Source organism: Petaurus breviceps, unplaced genomic scaffold, assembly GCF_028583685.1.
Source record: "Petaurus breviceps papuanus isolate PSGF00001 unplaced genomic scaffold, PetGlider_PUasm1.0 90849, whole genome shotgun sequence".
Taxonomy (NCBI): domain Eukaryota; kingdom Metazoa; phylum Chordata; class Mammalia; order Diprotodontia; family Petauridae; genus Petaurus; species Petaurus breviceps.
This window is the reverse complement of record NW_027187361.1, coordinates 8,270,906-8,294,992: the sequence shown is the minus strand read 5'-3', so window position 1 is coordinate 8,294,992 and position 24,087 is coordinate 8,270,906.

Here is a 24,087-nt window from a genome sequence, read left to right as displayed (position 1 = left end):
TATTGCTGGATCAAAGAGGTGTATACAGTTTGTTTGCCCTTTGAGCATAGTTCCTAATTACTCTCTGAAATGGAGTATGAAGACACATGGAGCCCAGGGTGGAAGTATCTTGCCAAAAGAGCAGTCCAGGGAGAGTGGAAAAGGAGGGAAGCAGAGCAGATAAATAAGCAGCTAAAAGCTCAACCACTAGCTGGGATCAACCATATCTAAGAAAGATAATATTTTTGATGTTGAAACTCTGCCTATTTGTCTATGTTGGGTTTACTTTGTCAGAAGCACTCTGTTGATTTGTGTTACTTTTTCAGACAGAAGGACTATGTCTCTTGATTTGTGATGATTTCTCAGAATGAAAATTAATTGAAATGACAGTGCTGGCAACATGTGCAAATATTATTGGAGCTCTGTTAAATTTTGTTTTACTATTAACAGAAACTGTGAAGAGGTTGCAGTGGAGCAGTCCCTGTGAACAGTAATATGGAACAGGAGAAGAGAGCTACCAGCCTGTGAATCCAGGCAATAGTCAGGTGAATCCAAACAAGAGCTGGGAATATGGAAGGGAATGATGGGGTTTGGAAGTCAGCCTCAAGTTAAAATGAAAGGAGATTTTACTTGGGTACTGAGTGCTGACTTGTAACTTATTGTGACCTAAGGACAGATAGCCTTTGTACTTTCCATTTATCCTTAAGGATAATTACCCCTTAAGGGTGTTTTGGCTTCAGGAGGATTGGAAGTGAGCCTGGAGTCTAAATGGAAGAAGACTTCACTTGGGTACTAAGGAGATTGTGACTTACTGAATTATCTATTTTATTTAAGATAATGTGGCCCATCTTAGAAATAAATTGTTATATTGTTGTGAATATTATGCTTTATTTTCATCTTAAAATGAAGGAGAAATCCTAGACTAGACTATCCAATCTCTCCCTTAGGCCCCAGAAAGCTAAAGAATATTATCTCAGACTAAAATCCTGAAATGGCCCAACCTTATGTAGGTTTGGGAGTCCTAGAAGTGGGTGTGGATGTGCTGAAGATAAGGTGAAGGGTGAGGGCTGTCCCAACAAGCCCCATCTCAGCTGACCAGCAGGAGATCCTGAACCCCAGTGGAGTGGAGCCAGAAAGTGCTAAAACCAGAACCCTTAGTCTGCCTTCTCACAACCAGGGGAACTATCAGACACAGGTGCTGCTAGCCACCAGCAGCTGAGCCTGCCTGAGTTTCAGCCAAGGGACTGGGAGGTATAATCCTGAAGCAGCCAGACCATGCCTCCCCCACATCTTACAATAAGCTTCAGACGAACCTTAAGGTAACTCAGAAAGCTCTGGCTTTGGCCTCAGTCTAGACACCCAGAGGACACAGCATGCGAAGTCCATAACTAGATCCCTAGCTCCCAGCATGAGAAGGATGGGTCAGAGCCCTTTATACCCCAGAAGGAGAAATGTACTTTAAGTCCAGGGAATAGGCAAGCACAATGGGAAAGAAGAAATTTCCAACAATGAAAATTATACAATCCTCTTATAGTGAGGAAGAAGAACCAAGGTCACAAGAGGTCAGAATTGACGCTATACTCAAGACTGAAACCTCAAAAGAGAATATGAACCAGTCTGAAGTCCAGAAAGCATTGTTGGAAGAGGTAAGAAAAGATTAAAAAAACCCAATTAGAGAAGTAGAAAATAAAGTGACTAATTATTTTAAAATTACACTTGCCAAAATAGAAAAAAAAATTACTAAAGAAAACACTTCCTTAAAATAGCAAAATTGGTGCAACTGGAGAAGAGGTGGAAAATATAACTGGAGAAAAGAACTCCCTAAAAACGACATCTGAACATATGGAAAATTCAGTTCAAAAATTAATCAAGGAAAATAATTTGCCCAAAAATAGAATCAGTCTATTTAAATCTAATGAGTCCATGACACATTAAGAATTAGTCAAATGAAACCTAAAGAAAGAAAAATTAGAAGAAAAGGTAAAATGTCTCATTGGAAAAACAACAGACATGGAGAAGAAATCCAGGAGAGATAATCTAAGAATTTACAGTCTCCTGGAAAGCCATGATGAAAAAAGCCTGGACAATATCTTCCAAGAACTCATCGAGGAAAATTGCTCTAAGGCCTTAAAACCAGAGGGTAAAATATTTATAAAATGAATGCACTGGACTCCATCTGAAGGAGATAAGAATTTAAAACATCTAAAATCTATGGTAGCCAAATCCAAGGATCAAAGAGAAAATATTACAGACAGCAAGAAATTAGCAATTCAAATATTGTGGAACTACAGTTAGGATTGCACAGGACCTAGCAGCTTTTACATTAAAATATTGGAGGGATTGGAATATGATATTTCATAATGCAAAAGAACTCAGACTATAACAGAGGATCAAAGATCCAGCAAAACTAAGAATAATCTTTCAGGTAAGGAGATGGTCATTCAATGAAATAAGGGACTTACACACCTTCCTGATGAAAAAAAGAAAAGAAAAAATAGAGTTCAATGGAGAATTCTATCTTAAAATTCAAGACTCAAGAAAAACATAAAAAGGTAAACAGGGTGAAACATATAAATACACACCCCCACACACATATAACTTGTTATTCAGTAAGAGAAACCTGTTTACATATGTACATGATAAGCTGATACCTGTCAATGTTGAGAATTGTATTATCATTGTGACATATTAAAAATCTTATTCGTAGATAGAAGATATGGGTAAAAGTCTACCAAAGTGATGATTAAAAAAACCTATTAAAAGGAGCCTAGGAACTATAGTGGAAGAAGAGGAAAAGAGGAGGATGAAAAGGATAAATTATGCCAAACAAAGATGCATAAAAACATATAGTAGAAGGGAAAAAGAGAGTGAGATAAACATTTTATGAGCCTGACTCTCATTGGTTTTGGTTCAAAGAGGGAATAATATAATGAGTTAAGTATAGGATTATTTTTTTTACATTTTTGTTCTTTATTGCAAATGTAATTATCATCAATAAATCTAATTGTTCAACATATGAAAACAAATAAGAAAGCTATGTATAAGAAATTAGAAATTTCTCTTATGTTTAGTTTGTTTTTAAAGAAATATTTTATATATTATATTGCTACATTACTAATAATTGAATTGATGTATTATTAATGATGAAGATTATAAATGATTAAAATATATGTATATAATTTGATGGGATAGTAACATCCTAATACGTAGATCTAATCATGTCATTTTCCTTGCTCAAAAATATTCAGTTGTCTTTAGAATAAAACAAAATTCTTAACGTGGCACTTTCAATCTCTTCTAAAATCAACCTCAAATATACTTTTCAAACATCACATCACTCCCTTTTGTGGAATCTATGTGACATTCAAAGACTAGTAGCTATCCCTCATATTACCCTGCTGTGTCCATTTGCAAAGGTGGTGCTCCATATCTCGAATGTATATATTCACTTCTTAGCTTGTCTTGCTTAATCATAATTTCCTTTCAAGGCACAACTCCATAGCTATCTAATTCATTAAATTTTGTCTCAACTTTTTTGCCCCCCATATTTAAAAGTGTTTTTATTCATCCAAACATTTTCCTCTAGTACTTCAGATCTTTTCTTTGATCCCATCATACTGTACCATGCTTTATGTTTATTTCTCTCATATCCTACCCTACAAGCAGGTCATAAGAATCTGGTTTTTTTTTCCTTATTTTTTCAAATGCTTTATTAACTTCTGATTGACATCATTCATTTCCACCAGATTTTGAGTTACAAATTTTCTTCCCATTTTTCCACTACCCACCCCCCCAAAAAATAGCAGTCCCACAGGATATCCCCTCCTCCAATCTGCTTTCTCCCATATTTTCTCCCACACCCCTTTCAACTTTTCTAGTGGATCTCTATGCCCCAGTGCCTGTATATCTTATTTCCCAATTACATGTAAGATGGTATTAATAATAGTATATATATATATATATTTATACACACACACACACACATATATATACATACATATTTGAATATTTGATTTTAAAACTTTGAATTCCAGATTCATTCCCTTCCTCCCTTGTCACCCACCCTTACTGGGAAGATAAGCAATTCAGTATAGTATGTACATGTGTGGCTAATGTAAAACAATAACATAGAAGATACATTGTAAAAGACTGAAAATATTTCCTTCCCTCCTATCCCACCTCCCAATTTTTCTATTCTCTACTTTGATCCTGTCCCTTTTCAAAAGTGGGTGCTTCCAACTTCCCTCCCCCCAGCCTGCCCTCCCTTCCATCATGACCCCTTTCATCCTCTACCCCCCACTACTCTCCTGTAGGGTGAGATACTTTATTTAGTGTGTATTTCATTCCCTCCTCCAGGCAAATTCAATGGGAAGAAGTTTGATCCATTCCCTTTTGCCCCTGTTATTCCTCTCAATTGTAACCATTTCCCCTTGCCTCTTCTGTATGAGATAGTTGACCCCATTCTGTCTCTCCCCACTTCCTATCATTATATTTCTCTCTCACCTCTTAATTTCACCTTTTAAGTATCATCCCTTCCTGTTAAATTGTTCCTGTGTCCTCTATCTATGTATACCTGTAAACATATATACACACATTCACATATATATTCATAGGCCTATATACCCTCATATATGTGTGTGTGTGTGTGTATTCCCTTCAACTACGTAGAAAATTTTCATAAGTTACAATTATTGATTTTCCATGTAGGAATGTTAATAGTTCAACTTTGATAAGTTCCTTATGATTTCTTTTCCCTGTTTACCTACTCATGCTTCTCTTGCTTCTTGTATTTGAATGTCAAATTCTCTGTTCAATTCTGTTTTTTTCAGCAAGAATGCTTGAAAATCCTCCATTCCACTGAATGACCATATTCTCCCCTGAAACATAATACTCAGTTTTGCTGGGGAGGTGACTCTTGGTTTTAATCCCAGCTCCTTTGCCCTCCCAAACATCATATTCCAAGCCCTTCGTTCCCTCAGTATAGAAGCTGCCACATCCTGGGTTATACTGATTGTTTTTCCACAATATTCAAATTATTTCTTCCTGGCTGCTTGTAATATTCTCTCCTTAATCTGGGAATTCTTGAACCTGGCTATAATATTCCTAGGAGTTTTCTTTTTTGGGATCTTTTTCAGCAGGTGATCAGTGGATTCTTTCTACCCCTATTTTTCCCTCTGATTCAAGAACATCAGGGCAGTTTTCTTTGAGAACTTCCTGGAGGATGATTTATAGGTTCTTACTTTGATCATGCCTTTCAGGTAGTCCAATAATTTGCAAATTATGTCTCCTGGATCTATTTTGCAGGACAGTGGTTTTTCCCATGAGATATTTCACATTGCCTTCTATTCTTTCATTTGTTTGGATCTGTTTAACAGCATCTTGATTTCTTATAAAGTCATTAGCTTTGATTTGCTCTGGTCTAATTCTAAAGACATGATTCTCCTCAATGAGTGTTTGAGATTCTTTTTCCATCTGGCAAATTTGTCTTTTTAAGGCATTCTTCTCATTGCCTTTTTGAGCCTCTTTTGCCATTTGACTCAGTCTGTTTTTTAAAGTGTTATTTTCCTCAGTCAGGCTGTTAACTTTCATTTCATAATTTTCTTGCATTGTTCACATTTCTCTTCCCAATTTTTCCTCCACTTCTCTTATCTGCTTCTTAAGGTCCTCTATGGCCACTAACCAGAAAGTATTTTCCTTTGCAACTTTGGTGCAGGAGTTCTGACTTCACTGTCTATCTCCTTTGCTTTGCTCCTTTTTGTCCTCAAAATAGGGGTGTACTCTTGGAATCTTCCATCTGCTTTGTTTCTTTTTCCTGGTCATGTCGCCCCTCAGTCACTTGACCCCTGGGCTTTTTGCCACAGTAGGACTCTACCACCAGACAGGGGAGCCTTCATCCCAAATGCTGGGGTTTCCTCAGTTGCTGGAGGTATTAGATAGGTGCCCTCTCTGAGGTCTCCACATGCTCTGGCAAGCTGGACACACACCCCAGGACCTCCACCCTTGACTCCAATCCAGATCCAAGCAGGTTAAAGAAAGACCGATTACCCCTCACACTGGTTCTTGGTCCCCCTACACTCTGCAGGCCAGGAGCTGAAGCTGCCATGTGGCACTGGCTGGCTGTGCAGTGTCTCAGTGGCTTCTTTCCCTGGGGGTAAAAGCCACACACTCCCACTTACTGGTCCCAAAGTCCAGACTGCACTGACATCTCACTTTGTCCTTCACATCTGTGTTTTGATAAATCTGGAAAAGGCCACTACTGCTAATTATCTGGATTCCCCCTGGCTGCAGCAGGTCAGCCCGCCCTGGGGCTAAAGCCTTGGCATGGGGCGGGGCTTGACTCCCAGAGCACTGTGCTGGCAAATTCCCCTAAGTGGGAGGTTAACTTCTCTGTGTCATTTTGTGGGTTCTGTAGCACCAAAGTTTGTTTAGAGTCCCCTTTTTATATGGATTGGGGAAGGTCTAAGTCGGAACCTTGGGAAGGTCAGGCTTCTACCCTGCCATCTTGGCTCCACCCCTAAGTATAGGATTCTAACATGAAAAACACAAAAAAACCTATAATAATAAAGAGAAAGAAGGGAGAGATAGGAGTACTGTATGAGATTTCCTCTTAGATGTTTTGATTCAAGGAGGGAATATCTTACCTTGTTAAGTATAAAAATCTATTACACCCTACAGGGACTAAGAGGAGAAAAGGGCAGAAAAGGGGATTTTGTTAGAAGGGATGGAAGAAGTAGTAAGGGTGAAGGGTAAGAAAAGGGAAGGAGGGTTATAAGGAGGGAATACTGAAGAAGGCAGAAGTCAGAAGGAAAATTCTTAAGGAGGTGAAAGGAGAAGGGAGAAATAATAGCATTACAGGGGCGCAAATAGAATGGAGGGAAAGACACAGATAACAATCATAACTGTGAATGTGAATGGGATGACTCCTGCCCCCCATAAAAAGGAGCTGGATGGCAGAATGGATTAAAAATTATATTCCTTGGGGTGGCCAGGTGGCTCAGCGAGTAACAGCACCAGCTCCAGTGTCGGGATGACCTGGATCAAATCTGGCTTCAGATACTCAGCACCACACCCAGACGTAACTGGCCGTGTAACCTTGAGCAAGTTACTTAACCCCAATTGCTTTAAAAAAAAATGATATTCCTACAAAACTCTGTCTACAAAGAACATATTTCAAATAGGGGGTTACACACAGTGTAAAGGTAAAAAGCTGGAACAGAAGATATTATTCTTTAGCTAAAGTAAAAAAAAAAAAATCAGGGGTCTCAATACTTACCTAAAGGGTTATCTAAAAATATAAAGCAAAAGTAAAAATAGAACTAATTAAAAGAGATAAGGAAGGAAACTATATCTTGCTAAAATGCACCACTGACAATGAAGCAATATCATTACTAAACATATATGCACCAAGTGGCATAGCCTCCAGATTCCTGGAGAAGTTAAGGGAGTTAGAGGAAGAAATAGATAGCAAAACTATGCTAGTTTGGGACCTTAATCTCCTCTTCTCTGAACTTGATAAATCTAACCTCAAAATACACAAGAAAGAAGTTAAGGGGATGAATAGATTGTTAGAGAATGTAGATATGATAGACCTCTGGAGAAAATTGAATGGGGTTAAGAAGGAATATATCTTCTACTCAGTGCTACGTAGCACATACACAAAAAAGGGCGTTTCACTAGGGCATAACACCTTAAAATTCAGTGCAGAAAGGCAAAAACACTAAATGCATCCTTTTCAGATCATGATGGAAAAAATTATATGTAATAAAGGTCCATGAGAAGATACAATAAAAACTATTTGGAAACTAAATAATTTAATCCTAAGGAAGGAGTGGGTCAAACAAGAAATCATAGAAACAGCCAGTAATTTCATTCAAGAGAATAAAAATAATTAACCAACATAAAAACTTGTGGGATGCAGCTAAAGCAGTTCTTAGGGAAAGTTTTATATCTCTGAATGGATACATGAATAAAATAGAGAAAATGGAGATCAATAAATTGGGCATGAAACTGAAAAAGCTAGAAAAAGAATAAATTGTAAATTCCCAATTAAATACTAAATTAGCAATACTAATAAAGAAGAGATTTTTAAAATTGAAATTAAGAGAATCATTATACTAATAAATAAAACTAAAAGCTGTTTTTATGAAAAAAATGATAAAATTGGTAGACCTATAGTTGATAAAAAAAGAAGAAAACTAAACTACCAGTATCAAAAATGAAAAGGATGAATTAACCTCCAGCGAAGAAAAAATTGAAACAATAATTAGAGATTGTTTTGCCCAATTGTGTTCCCATAAAGTTGAAAATCTTAGTGAAATGTGTCAAATGAAAATTAATGAAAATACAAATTGCCCACCTTAACTGAAGAGGAAGTAGAATAATTATACAACCCCACCTCAGAAAAAGAAATCAAATAAGATATCAATTAACTCCCTTGGAAAAAATCTCCAGGGCCAGTTAGTTTTACAAGAAAATTCTAACAAACATTTAAAGAACAATTGATTCAAATACTTTATAAACTGTTTTGGAAAATTGGAGAAGTCCAACCAAATTATTTTTATGACACAGATATGGTACTGATACCTAAATCAGGAAGAACCAGAGAAAGAAAGTTATAGACCAATTTCCCTCATGAATATAGATGCAAAAATATTGGCAAAAAGAATTTAGCAAGTCATCTTGAGAATAATAAATACTTTTTGTTCAGGTAGGATTTATTTTGTATTGGTAGCTAGGATTTTTTTTCTTTTTTGTTGTTGTTCAGGTAGGATTTATTCCAGGAATGCAAGGGTGCTTCAATATTAGGAAAACAATTAGTAAAATAAGTCATATTAACAACAAAACTAGTAGAAACCATATGATTATCTCAATACATGCAGAAAAAAATCTTTGACAAAATTGCAACACCCATACCTATTAACAACACTAGAAAGTATAGCATTAAATGCAGTTTTCTTTAAAATAGCAAGTAGTATATATGTAAAACCATCAGCAAATATTATATGTAATGGGGATAAGCTAGAACAATTTCCAGTAAGTTCAGGGTGAAACAAGGATGTGCACTAGTACCCTTCTTATTAAGTTTGTTACTAGAAATGTTAGCTGTAGCAAAAAGAGAACAATAACTCAAAAGAATTAGGTTAGGCAAAGAACAGTCTAAGCTATCATTCTTTGCAGATAATATGATGATATACTCAGAGAATCCTAGACAATGGAGTAAAAAACTACTTGAGATAATAAATAAATTTAGCATAGTTTTAGGATGTAAAATAAACCCACAGAAATCATTGGCATTCCTATACATTTCTAATGAAGTCAGAAAGCAAGAAATAGAAAGATGAATTCCATTTAAAGTTACTTTAAACACCAATAAACATCTGGGAATCTACCTTCAAAAACAAACCCAGGAAATATATGAACACAATTTGGACAATTTGGGAGAAAATTCGCACCACACGGGATTGTGGAATTCAGTGTTGTAACTAAACAATGTAAACTAAAAGTAGATTTAAGAATTTGATAAAAATAAAATTGAAAAAAAAAAGGCTGTCTAGCCTCTCTCTCTCTCTTTTTTTTTTCTTTTTGGAAGGGTGAAGGTAGGGCAATTGGGGTTAAGTGACTTGCCAAAGGTCACATGGCTAGTTTTGTGTTAAGTGTCTGAGGCTGCATTTGAATTCAACTCCCGCTGACTCCAGGATTGGTGCTCTATTCACTGCACCACGAACTGCTTCCCTCCAGTCTCTTTTTTTTTTTGATCATGACTTTCAGTTAATCCAATAATTTTTAAATTATCTTACCTGGATCTATTTTCCATGTCAGTGGTTTTAATAATGAGATATTCCACATTTATTTCTATTTTTTTCACTTATCTGGATATGTTTTATACTGTCTTGAGTTCCCATAAAGTCATTAGCTTCCATTTGCTTCAATCTAATTTTAAAAAACTTTTTTTTTAATTTGGCTTTTGAAATTCCTTTACCCACAGAAGGTGCAGCCCACAGTAGCAGAGGCAGGCCTGGAAGGCACCTAATCAACTCGGAGGGCAAGTAGTCCCACCAACTACAAGGGCCACTACCAGGACTATCATCAAAGGACTGGGACTGGAAAGAGCAAGGTAAGAACAACATGCAGGGGCCCCTGTCCCGGACAGCAAATATACTGGGTCTACCACTTCAAAGCCCAGAAATAAAAAAAAAAAAAAACAAAGAGCCCCTATGAGGACCTCCAAAGACCAGGATGACAGAGTGAACCTCACCTGCTCCAACCCACCCCCTCTGACCCTGAATATATAGTAACTATTGGGCCAGGGCCAAACAATCTATAGTAAAGGCTTGGGATACCTAGAGGAAGGTTGTGGCTAGGGTCCTGCCTCAAAATGAGTAGAAAGAAGATTACAAAGACTCTGGAGTCCTACTATCCTCAGAGGAAGGAACCAAAGTCATGGGGAGATAATATGGACTCCACACCCAAAGCTGAAACATCAACAGGGAACAGGTCGCCAGCAGAGAAACCTCTCCTAGATGAGATCAAAAGGAAGTTTGAAAACCGAATGAGAGAGACAGAAGACAAAATGAATAATTCTTTCAAAACCAAAATTACAGAATTAGAAAAATATTAAAGTCAAGAAAACATCTCTCTAAAAAGAAAAGTGTATGATATGGAAAAGGAGCTCCAAAAATTAACCAAGCAAAATGATTTGCTAAAAACTAGAATCAACCAAATTGAAATAAATAACTCTATGAGGAAACAAAAATTAGTCAAACAAAACAACAAGAATGAAAAATTAGAAAAAGAGGTAAAATGCCTCAAAGAAAAAATAACTGACCTTGAAAACAGATCCAGAAGAGATAATCTGAGAATCATAGGCTTACAAGAAAATCATGATGAAAAAATGTGCCTGGACAACGTTCTCCAAGAGCTCATTAAGAAAAACTGCCCTGACATACTAGAACCTGAGGTTAAAATAGAAATTGAAAAGAATCCACCAGACACCTGCTGATAGAGATCCCAAAATGAAAAGTTCTGGAAATGTTGTGGCCAAACTCCTGAACTAGCAGGTAAAAGAGAAAATACTTCAAGTGGCCAGAAAGAAACAATTCAAATATCAAGGGTCCAGAGGATTTGGCATCCACTACACTGAAAGATCAGAGGTAGAGGAATACAATTTTCAGGAAGGCAAAATATTAAGAATGTGTTTTTTGATTGTTTTCTTTTTTTCAGACTCCAAAGCTAGCACTCTACACTGTTACATAGCAAACTGACTTTGGGCATCAGTATTACATTATGAAGAGGAGTAATATCTGTGTTCAGTTCAAGAAGAGAGAGAACTTTCAGGAAGAAAACTGTCCCACCAAACTACTTCTTATTTTATAGGTGAAGAAACTCAATCTAAGGAAGGTTAAAAAATTTGCCTGAAATAGCATAGAGCTAGGATTCAGACTCAGGTTCTCTGATTCTAAATTCATAGTGCTTTCTCTACTCAGTTTTAAATAAAATAACCACAAGAGCAAGGATAAATACTCTTGATTTTCCACTTCTCTTAAATGAAGGTGTTAGACTGAATGATATAAAAGTCACCTTGCCACATTAAAGTGGTAAGATTCCACAATAATTAGGATTTTTTTCTTACACTTTCATGATCTTTCAGAAAAAAAGTGCTCCTTACTATTTTAATTAAATCTTTCTGCATAAACTCCTACACAGATCAATTTACAATATTTTTAGTTTAGAACAACTCTTGATTTTATCCTGAAGTTGACTTTTCATTTTTGCCTTCACAACATCTTTGCTATTCATCTTTATCTTTCCCCTCAGGTGCTCCTCACTTATCACATGCAAAATTATGATAGCCTTTTAATTGACCAAGTGCCTCAAATTTTTTCACCATTTGTAACTCATTTACTAATTTGCCAAACTGATTTTCCCATGTGAATGTCTGACAAAGTCCTCTATACACTCACACTAACACACACACACATGCACACACACACACACTTCCAATGTCTCTATTAACTTAAAAGTGAAACATAACCTCTGTTTTTAAGCTCAACCCTTCACAACTTGGTCCCTTTGTAACTTTTCAGTCTTCCCACAAATTATTTCTCTCTATAAACTGTATAATTACCCTACAATATCCTACTTGCTATTATTCTTACATGATACTGTATCAGCAATGCCATATTCACAATGCCTATAGAGATTACAAATATGCTGATATAATTATCCATTAGAAAATACGTCATGTTTGCCATATGAGGAAATAAACTAGAAAATTTATTAAGATACCAAAAGACTGAGTCCCAAAACCAGAAAGTGAAAGCCATCAGAGTAGTTATGACATTGGCACAGGTAGATAAAGTAGAAAGCACCCACATTTTCAAGCCTTTAAAACAGAACAGGCTACCTCAGGCAAAGGTCCTCCTCTCCCCACGCACAGCAACCACCCAGCGTCCTGGAAGCGCACTCCCAGCAGCTCCGGCCCCTGGCAGTCCTCAGCAGGAGTCCTTAGCAGAAAGTCCTTAGCAGTTCTAACTCAAAAAAGGGCTCCGCGCTGCCACTGCCTCTGCTGCTGCCGCTGTCACCACCACCGCCAGCCACCGAAGGAATGCTAGCTTGGCTTCCGCTTCCTCTTGCTCCGCCCCTTCCTGCTACGTCAGCAAGTCCAACGGGGCATGGAAGATCTTTAAATCCCATAACCCTTACAGATACTGCCCACTTCATACATTTATACTGACTCTTCCACTCCCCTTGAATGAAATTATTCTCCTCCTACCCTCCTTGACTTCCTTCAAGACTCAGCTCAAATCTTACCTTTTTTGCAAAGCCTTTCAAATCAACCCTAAAATCCATCTGTCCCTTATTTCCTAAATGACAGTGTACTTACCCTTCATGTAAACTGAAAGCACTTTGTTAATGGCTGGATGTCTCCCACATTATAATGGGAGCTCATTAAGGGTAGGGATTATGTGCTTGCCTTACTCTGTATCCCAAAATTAAAACTGATAAACTTACACAGTCCTCCCTCATTTAAATTGAAGTGAAGTGCAAGCCATGTCATTATTTTTCTTATGCCATGATCCTCTTTGAAAAAAAGGACAAAAATACAATTATATGAACCCCAATACTTAATATAGCATTAGTACCAAGCAAGTGCTTCATAAGTGATTTTTGCTTGCTACCTAAATTGAGAAATTTATCTTTTCAGTTATTGTAGGGTTATTTGTCTATGGCCATCTCTTACTATACAAAAATTATTGGAAAACTTTCTCAACTTAATATTAATTTGTTTTCTGATCAATATAATCATCATGTGAACTGTTATTTGTTTCCCTTAACATTCAACCCTAGGAATAAAACACTTAATGAATTATGTTATATTTGATAGAACAAAAATATTGGTCTAGTTTTAAACCCATGGATTATTTCTTTTTAAGAACTTTCTTGTTATTTGTGACACTATAGACCAGTGAAGAGAACTGTAAGAGGTTGCAGGAGGAAGGTGGAGAGAGAAGGAAAACTGGAACAAGGCAGAAAATATTGAATAAGACTGAATAGTAGATGCTAAGTAGGATGATATAGAAATAAACAAATCAAATTGGAACAAAGCAACTGAGTTGAACATATATAAACAATACCCTTTTGGATAGTAGAGAGAAAGAACAATAATATATATTTTCATTTAAGGTTTTTATTTGCATTCAACAATTCATAAATAATCTAGAAAAATATACTACTGTGTAAAACTGACAAGGATTGGCATTTCTCTATGTGTGTAAAGAATTGAAATCAAAATAGGTAAACAGAGGAGGGAAAAGTAGTTGACCATGCGAAACAGTACACTATATGTTGATTATAGAGGTCTACTTTTGACATGGATTCTGCTGGGTTATTGATAAAGAGTTCGGGTAAAGTGCTACAAAATATGCATACAGCATTTTGAGGTGATTCCATGTTGACAGAATTAGCATGTTGGAACACAGATTTAGAAGTAAAATCTTTGACAAATTGAGGGAAATGTCAGAAACAGAGCAGACTCTATTTGTATTAGATCACTGCAAAATACTTATTCTTACACTCACAGAACTCTGAAGTGTTGTTGCAATTGATTTTTCCTTTCTTTTATCTCTGTTCAAAGTCACTACTACCAGGTAATAATAGATTATAAGATTTGACCTCAGTGACAAATTCAAATATGGTAGAAAGCACATCCCTATTTGGATATAGTGGAATGGGGGGGAGGGAGTTGAGAAAGGACAAAGTGAAATATAAATAGAGACCAAAAGAAAGGGGAAAAATTAAAATATACATAGAGAAAGGAGAACATGGAAAACATGTTGCCATAAAATTTCGATACTTTGAATTATTCATGATTTTATGATTTCTATGATTTTTATACACCATGAAAGATTACTGAATTTTAAGAATCATTTTGTATACAAGACTGCTCTGGTATATATTTTTACTCCCAAATCTTGAAAGAGTATCCATGTAATATACTTGATTATTTTTCTTATTTTTTTCAGGGATAAAATCTATGGCTCTCCCTGTCATTAGATTTATATTGAATATTTCTATTCTTGTTATTCAGTAATTTTAGTAGTGTTCAACCATCTTTGACACCATATTGGGGTATATTTGGTATAGATACTAGAGTACTTTGCTGTTTCCTTCTATATCTTATTTTACAGAACTAGAAACTGAGGCAAGGAGGGTTAAGTCAGTCTAAAATGGTCACAGATTTAGTAAGGGTCTTAGGGCAGATTTGATGTCTGGATTATGAGCCTTCTTGATTCTAGGTTTGGCACTCTATCCGCAGCACCATATATATATATTTAAAACTGATAGCTTTGACAGCAGAGAATTTACTGTGATAAAAGAAACTTAGTCATTCCTTCTACCTCCAGATCTATAAGTCTCTCATTACCAAAATAGAAAGGAATGGTAGGATTGGTCTTGAAAAGGAATGGAGTGGGTGGCACATACTAAGTAAATGACTAATTCTTGCAGGATGGATTGATTAATGATTTTATGCATTGGATGCTGTCTTGAAAAACATGCCAAAGATCAATTGATTAATGAAAAGAAATGCAAGGGAAAGTGGCCTAGCTGTATCAGATTTTTAACTGAATTATAAAGCAACAGGCATAAGAAACTACTTGGTACTGGTTGAGGAATAGAGTAGTAGATCAGAGAATTAGAATAAGTACTCAAAGACACAGTAGTGAATGAATATAGTACAATCAAACAATCATTGATTGTTAAATCCAAATAATCCAGCTTCTACCATAAGAACTTACTATTTGATAAATACTGCTGGTGAAACTGGAAAATAGTATGACAAAAGCTGGCATTGAACAATGTCTTATACTGTATACCAAATAAAATCTTAATGTTGTAGCAGCAAGCACCCCAAGCATCCCCGGGTGGATGCCAACACAGGTTCTTGGATCTGCTTTGATAAAGGAAATCAACTCAAAATGGGTTAACAAGCTTACTTTTATCAGTCAAATATTTATCATTTACCTAGTTCAGGGGAAAAAGGTCAGCACCCTGAACTTCAGAGTATACAGACAGAATTATCAAGACAGAGAAACAGATCAAGTAGACAGGTTTCCAAACTATCCAACCATCACATCCATACCAAATTAACATCTGGGTTTTTCAAAGCTGGGGGGCTCTCAACAACGGCCTCCCATAGTCTCATCTGATCAAATCACATAACACTTCTCAAAGTGAGCCCCAAAACAAAGCCTCAAATCAGGGTTTCTATAGCCTTCTCCTGGCTCAGAGAATGTAACATCCTTCTGGATCCACTGGCCAATCAAAAAGTATCTGCTGAAAAGCAAGCATCCCACCCCAGGCTCCAGGTGCACTTTAGCCTAGGGCCAGGGAAGATCTTAAAAATTTACATTCCCAGTACACAATGCTACTCAAATATTTATCACTCAGTCATTCTCATTCATGTTCTACTATTCATGACCTAATTTGAAGTTTTATTGGAGAAATGCTGGGATGGTTTGCCAATACCTTCTCCAACTTATTTTGTATATGAGGAAACTGTGGCAAAAAGGGTTTGAGAGACTTGCCCAGGGTCACACAGCTATTAAGTGTTTTTACCAGATTTGAATGCATAAAGAAGAGTCTTATTTACTCCAGGCCTGAAACTCTTCATTGCACAACCTTGCTGTCCTGTCTGTCACATAGTAGGTGCTTGTAGGAGTCCTAGCTATAAATAGCTGGTATTTTAAACATAATTGTGCAAAACATTCTGTTTGAAAAGGGTTAAGAAATTTTTTTTCTTATCAAGTAAATTGATTTATGAAGATTGGAATATTGTTTTCTATACTTAATAGTTTGATGTTAAAATTGCATCTGTTATAGAAAATTGTGATTTTTTAGCAGAACATGACATTTTAATGTCTAATCTGTTATTTTAAGAATATGTATTTTTAATTTTTATGGGAGATGGACTCAATACATGGAAAAAATAGAGAGATGTAAAAATGAAAGAATTGCCTAATAAATATGAAAGGTGAGAAGGACCTGAAGCAAGGTAGAGGAAAGGTGAGTAAAGAGAAGGCAGGGAGTGTGTAGAGAGTTTGTTCATATAGTTGGTAACCTCTTGGAAATCGTTATTAGATGGAAGAGTCATGGATGATTGAAAGCCATTGACACCAATAAATGGGATTGTGGCGACAGCTTCCAGAAAAAAAAATGGGGGGGGGGGGAAGGTACATTTGGAAGTGAAAATGAAATGAGTTCTTACTTTGCCTAGCTAGGGTAGAGATATCACAAATTTTCAAAGTTCAAAACAGAATTCATCATCTTTACCAAAAAATCTTTCTCTCTACCAAACTTGTTGATTTGTCTCCCAGACTTCAACACACTCCTTTGTCCTTTAGAATTAGCCTTAACTCCTGACAAAAGTGTTTTATAAAGCAAAAACCTATGCAACAAACATATTTATTCATCAGTAGGTGGTATTTTGTTTCAGGCATATAACTATAACTACACAATCATTGCTTTCATTTTATACCTTCTTTTACACTTGTACTTTGAATACTTTTAGGAAAAAAATATTTTCTACTGTATTGTTGATATTGTCGTAATCATTGTCATTTTTGCTTTTGTTAGCTCCATACACTTCTTTCTTTTTTAATTTACATATATTTTTTCTTTTATTTTTCCATTCTGTTGTCTTATGTGCCAGATTAAATTGTAGTTGAGGCAATTTGAAACTAATTTTGGCACACATTATAGATTTCAAAAACACTTAACTAATTTGTAACATTAGCACTTAAGTAATAGTCATGGGTTACAAATGTATTCTTATTTATTAAGCATCATGAAATTGCAATGTAATACCAACAGTTTAATGAAACAAAGAGAAAATACAGTTTTAAAAAAAAGATTATATTGCATTTCCCTTTAGATTCTGGCCCTCAGTGGCTATCTAAATAGGATGTATATTTTTCTAATAGTCCAAAATTTTAATGGATCAATAATCTCATCTATATGGATATTCCTTTCAATGATGCAAATTGAAACCCAATTATGGGATTTTTCCCCAAATGACTTCTGTTATATCACTTTAAGGCATCAAACTGTGATGCTGGAGGTTTATCTTGTGTTCTCTTAAAATTAGAGAAATATCAATTGAGTCTCAAGTCTATTCATCAACAAAGAACTAGCCTATATTAATATTATTCCATATACTTCTTGGATTACATTTTAAATCAATTATTTAGAATACAATTACAGGTGGGGCAAAAATGGTCATACCCATCATGGGTCTAAAAATTGTCTTTCAGTAGATGATCAAGTTTAATCTTTCAGAGATGAGTTTTCCAGGACTTGTAGATATAAAATATTTCTAGAAAAAGACTAATATAAAAAGATGAATATGTTTTACAAGGAGAAGCTTAGAGTTGTTAAATTACTTTTGAGAATTGCAAAAGACGATCAAGTCCAACATCTGCCTCCTTTTTATTTCTGTGCTCATCATGTCTATTTTCCAAATCTATGTGTGAGAGAAAGACAGAGAGAGGCAGAGACAGAGACAGAGAGACAGAGACACATTCAGGGATTTTTAGGAGGCAATAGCTATTTTTAATCCTTTGCTTTCTCTCCTCTCTTCTATGAGTAATTAGGATGAATTTATTATTAGATTATGAGAAACAGCAGCTTATTTTTTATTAGATTATATGCTTTTATTTGTTTGATTGATAGTCAATCAATAAGCACAGTGAGATCTTCTATTTTCTATGCATTTCTGCCAGTTGTGTGATGATACAGATGAAGGCTACCATGGACTTTCTCTTATGTAAACCACCTTCTTTCTTCCAATTCCTTCATTAGGAATACACTTTATATATTAGTAGATAATTCTAAAATGTTATGTAGAAGAGAAAGAAATTAAGTGGATTGGTAAATATTGATGTTCTCTCAATCTCTATTTTATATTCTAAAGATCCAGATCCATGATTCTTTTCATGCTTTTGCTTTTTTATCCCTCTTTGAGTGTCATGGGAAACTAGCTCCTCTATATTCTCAAAGCTGTATTTGCTTCAGCACAGACACTTCTGTCCTGACATTTTTTATAGTCCATGTATTTTTACCCCATATACTCTTTTAAAAGTGTTACTTCCATTTCCTTTTTGTAGCAAATTTCCATTGTTATATTAGAATCTAAGTGTTATAACTCCATCATCTTATATGACAAAAGAAGTTAATTTCAAAACTATTACATATATTTTCCATCTTTATTTACTATTTTCATCTTAGTTTTTATGTGCCCTTTGAAAAAAATTGCTTACTCACCTTATACCAAGCTAAAAGGACTTCAAGTGTGTGTCTGCTGAGGGACTACATCATTCTTCCTAAATGAATGTTTAACATTAATATATTGGTCAATGTTAATTATAAAAATTGTCCAGAGCACATCATCAACACAACTTAAATGGGGAGGTGGGATCACAGTAATTATTAGTGAAAGGTGTATCCTTGGCATAAAATCATTGACTTTTTTAAATACTTAGATAATGGCATTGTTTCCGAAACTAAATCCATCAGTTTATTTATCAGGTTAGCATATCTAAAAAAATAATTTGAGAAATTGTTATGAAAATTTTAATTTAAAAAATTATCTTATTTTAACGTTTTTATTGCTGTGGATTCTTTTTTGCATTTTTAAGAGAAATAATTTGCTATGAGAGACCTAAGATTGGCACACCTCTTAAAAAGCAATTTTATTACATTTTAAAATTTAAAATTCCTTCACACCAAACTGTGAAATATATTATATAACTATTGTGTCAGCTTAATTGAAAATATCAGATTTTTAGAGAGGGTAAAATAATTTTCCCATGGATTTTCAACTAATAGATAGTAGAATCAATCTTCAAGCTATCTCCTCATTTAAAATTCAATATGATTTCCCCTAAAACAGTCTAATAACATGAATGAAAGTTGTATCTAATTTAGTCAATGCTGTCTTTCTGAATATGTGATGATGGTGCATTTTAAACTTCCAACACCTGTCTCCAATTTTAGCTTTTCATGGCAGAGGCTATGTTTCAATATTTCCTAACACTCTCTAGTGAATTCAGTAATCTCACATTATGAAATTGTTGTGTGTCAGGAACTGTATTATATGCTAGGAACAACAAAAAAGACAAAACAAAACAACCTGTAAACAACATAAGACTGCCTGCTCTTGTAGAGTCCACAGTCTAATGGTGGAAACAACATGCAAACAGCTATGTACAAACAGGTAATTTAAAATGCATAAAATGAAATTCATATAATAGAAAAAATGAAGAAGGACTTATTAGGTTTTCCTGCATATAGAGTCTAGTAGGGGCTTTAACTGAGACTTGAAGGAAAACAGGAAATTAAGAAGGATTCAGAGATGACATGGGAGAAAGTTCTAGTTGAGCCAGAGAAAATATTTGGAATTTTCCAGTGGAGTATCTTTTGTAATGAACAAAAAGAAGGCGAGGGTCATTGGATTGCAGACAATATGGACTTGAACAAGGTTTAAGAAGTTTGTAAAAATAGGAAGAGTCCAGGTTATGAAGGGTTTGAAAGTACAACAGAGAATTTTTAACTTGCTTCTAGAATCAATAGGTAGCCATTGGAGTTTAATGAATAGAGTAGGAAGAGTGATGTGGACAGACCTGTATTTTAGGAAGGTTAATTTGACAGTTCAATGGAGGAAAGATTAAAGTAAAGAGACTGAAGGCAAGAAATTAACTATCATATTATTGTGATTGCCCAAGTATGAAATGATAAAGGGCCATGACAAGATGTTTGCAGCATAAGAGGAAAGAAAGGAGTGTACACAAGAAACTTTCTAAAGTTAGAAATAAAAGGATTTGAAGTGAGTGAACATTTAAAACTTATTTTATCAAGTGGAAAGGAGTTTGGCAGATATAATGCATTTCAATATTCCAAATTTATTTTGTTTCCACTGAAATTGCCTCCAATGACATATTTCTTGCTTAGTTAGTAGCTGCCCCCAAAGCATGTTAATAAAATGATGACTTCTTCCCATTGCCAAGAAGTAAAAATGCACACACACACACACATACACACACACTCATTCATACACACACACACACACACCAAGAGAGAGCGAGACAGATAAAACAAGAGAGACAGAAACAGAGAGGGACAGAGAGAGAGAAAATCACTAAGACTGATTTTAGAGGCTGCAACTTATGAAAATTATTTATCATATTGAGTTAAATGCACCCATACATATTTAGAAATAATACTAATAAATAAAATAATTTTCCTTTACTCACTGATTATTTTTGTATTTGTTTTCCAAGCAAAACATTGGTATTAAATAACATCACTTATATGTATGTTGTTCAATTTAAACATAGAACCAACTATGTTGCTTCTTATTTTAAGAGAAATGAATGATATGGATGAAAGAAAATTCAACTGCACTGCCTGTAGAATAAGATGATGTAAAGTAATTTTGTCATTCCTTTTGTCTATACTCACCTATTGATCTATAAAGAAATTCATTCAGAACTGTAAGCCAGATCTGTCTTTTAAGTTCACAGACACTGCCCTGCCATCTGTTATGACTGAGGCCTGCAGTTGCATTCTCTGTTTTAGATTCATCAGTTGGGTGCATACAGTAAACACATTAGCTTCCAATTAATGCTATGAAGCTTGTAATTTTGCATTATGGATATTAATATTTGGGTAGATAAATTATTTTTAACAAACTTGGATTCATTTATACTAGAAAAGATCGTGCAAGTATAATAAATAGGAAAAAGAAAAGATATATGTGGTAATTCACATAATATATTCCAGGTGTCTATAATTAATGAGATCCATTACAGAATGACTCTTAGATTAAGAGAATGCAAATTAAAGAAGTTTTAGAGAAAATAATGCTTTATGATACCATTGTCCACATTTTTAGAAATGATGTAAGCAGTCCTCCTGAGCTCAGGAGACAAGTAAGAAAAAAACCAATCTAGGTATGAATTTTCTAGAAGGGATAAGTTTAATCTTATTAATGTTATAATTAATATTAGTTCATTAAGGGTGAAAAAAGCTCTTTCATGTAAGATTACATTTGAATTGCAGTAACACTTTGAGTGGAGTACGTAAATTACTAGTAAAAATATGTTAAAGATCAGAGAATTCAGAATGAGTAACATTGTTTAAATCCATGAAATCAGTTGGGAATAGGTCAAGGGACTCAAATTCATAAATTCTGATTTTAAGTCTAGATTCAAAGAAGAATTTAAAAAGTGATGTCATGTCAAGGAAGAATGAAGAAGTTAAAAAAGTAATGGCTTTGGTTCTTAGCTGTATGACTTGAGTCTTTTTTTTTCAACTTTTTTTTTTCATTTTTCCCTGATGAAAAATGGCAATAACAATAGTAGCACTTAGGTGGTATAGTAGAAAGAGCAGGAAGATCTGAATACAAATCAGATTTGAAAGTTAATTAGGCATGTGACCATGAGCAAGTAACAACATCTCTCAACTTCATTTTCTTCATTTTTATAAGAGAGATAAAAATTGGACCTACCTCCCAGGCCTGTTATGAGGATCAAGGGAGATAATAATTATTAACCACTCATCATGCTGTCTGGCATATAATATGTGCTTTATAAATATTATATATTATCTGGGACTATGTTAAGGATAGTGATGTATAAATCTCATAGTAGTGCAGGATAACATTTTGTTATGGTTGTTATATTGGTGATAAAAAGTTGTCACAGGTCATTGTAATGGCGATGTAATTTAAAAATCTGATGGGAAATGAAAGGGTAAAGGGTATCTTTTGGAGTATTTCTTAGTAGACGGTAAAAAAATAAGGAGATTAAAATTTGTTTAAGTAGGGTTAAGAGACCTCTCCTATTATGGAGAGGAGACTAAGAGTCAAGGATTTTGTTAAGACTGACTCTGCATGTTACTCTACCTGTTTATTCAATCAATCCACAAACATTTAAGCACCTGTTATGTTCCATTGCTAAAAAATGGCAATTTTTTAAAAGTGAAATATTTCCTCTCTTCATGGAACTTATATCTGAATCAAAGATATAAAATATATCCTTATGTAGGTGTACACAGGACACATACAAATCAAAATTAGAGAAATCTTGGAAGGAAAGCTACCAGTCATATGATCAGAGGGAATTAAGAAATTCTAATTTTAGTAGAAGGTTCCATTTACTACAGGGGAGAGCAGTTTGTAGGTAGGGTATCCAACTCGGTATCCCTAAAGAAGACAAATTTCCTACATTCAACAGTCTGACAAACAAAGAAATTATGTAAAATTGGAAATTGTTTAGATTTGTCTATGAAAAAAATCTTCAAATTAAACAATTACTAATTTGCAACTATTTTGTTGAAACTTTAATGAATTAAAAGTTTAGTGTATTATTTTTCTAAGTAAAATGCATTTTTATATATCTGCCCAAGTTTTAATCTCTATGAGAATTTATACATATAGCTTGTTTTAATCCCGCTACAAAGAAAGAAAAACCTACTTGCAAAATAAAAGGATAGCATGAGTTTTGTGGGGATTTTATGGTTTCAGTAGATTGAAAACATATTTTATTCCAGAGAATCTCATATAACATATAGTTATTTTAAACAAAAAAATATAAGATTATAAAAATAAAATAGCAATTTCAAATTTGTGTTTTGGACATATTTGTAAAAAAAATACCTGTGTGATGCCTATGAACATTTATCTCCCAAACTCAGATATAAAAACTAAATCACCACTTGGATCAATGTCTATAAAATATATATTGACATGTTTATTAATTAGAATTGTTTGTAGGTATTCTGAGTATAATCATTTATTAGCTTCTATAAAATTTGGTTACTTGATGAAATCTGTAATTTGGGGAAATAGTGGCTAATGGTAAGATTAAAATTATTATTGGATACATATGGACAGTAATGATTGGAATAAACTAAAGATACCTCATTTATATACAGATAATTGTGACATGGAAAATTGCACACGTGACATGAATGGATATTTTTTTCAAACAGTGTCTCTCAGCATTAATTAGTCCGGTATATGCACATATATACTATATTACACAATACACATGCTACGCTACTTATACAAAGGTAAGTCTTAAGTATCTAGTAGAAAGCTTAAAAAACTAAAAATATCTTCCAAGTTGAGATATGTAAAATAATTGTCTTCTAAATCCCCAAACTTTAATACTTAAGATTAATGAAAACACTCTTTCACACCTTGATCCATAAAAATGGTTAAAATTTAAAAAAATAACTTTTTTGCCATGAATGTGATAGTTCAGTTATCTGAAAAATTATTTTTTTCTGGAATTGTATTTTAACAGATTAATCAGTATGTCAAAGAACTGTGATTTTGTTGCTTTTACCTATAACACTCTTCTCAGATGACTATCAATTTATAATTTTTAGTGCCAGAAAGTTTTTTGAGTCTCAGAAATATTATCTTACCTTGGTCATATGAGTATTCATAATTAAACTATTAAGCAAAATAGGTGATATTTTATACACATGCATCTCCCTATATATAGACACATATTCATACTATATATATATATATATATATATATA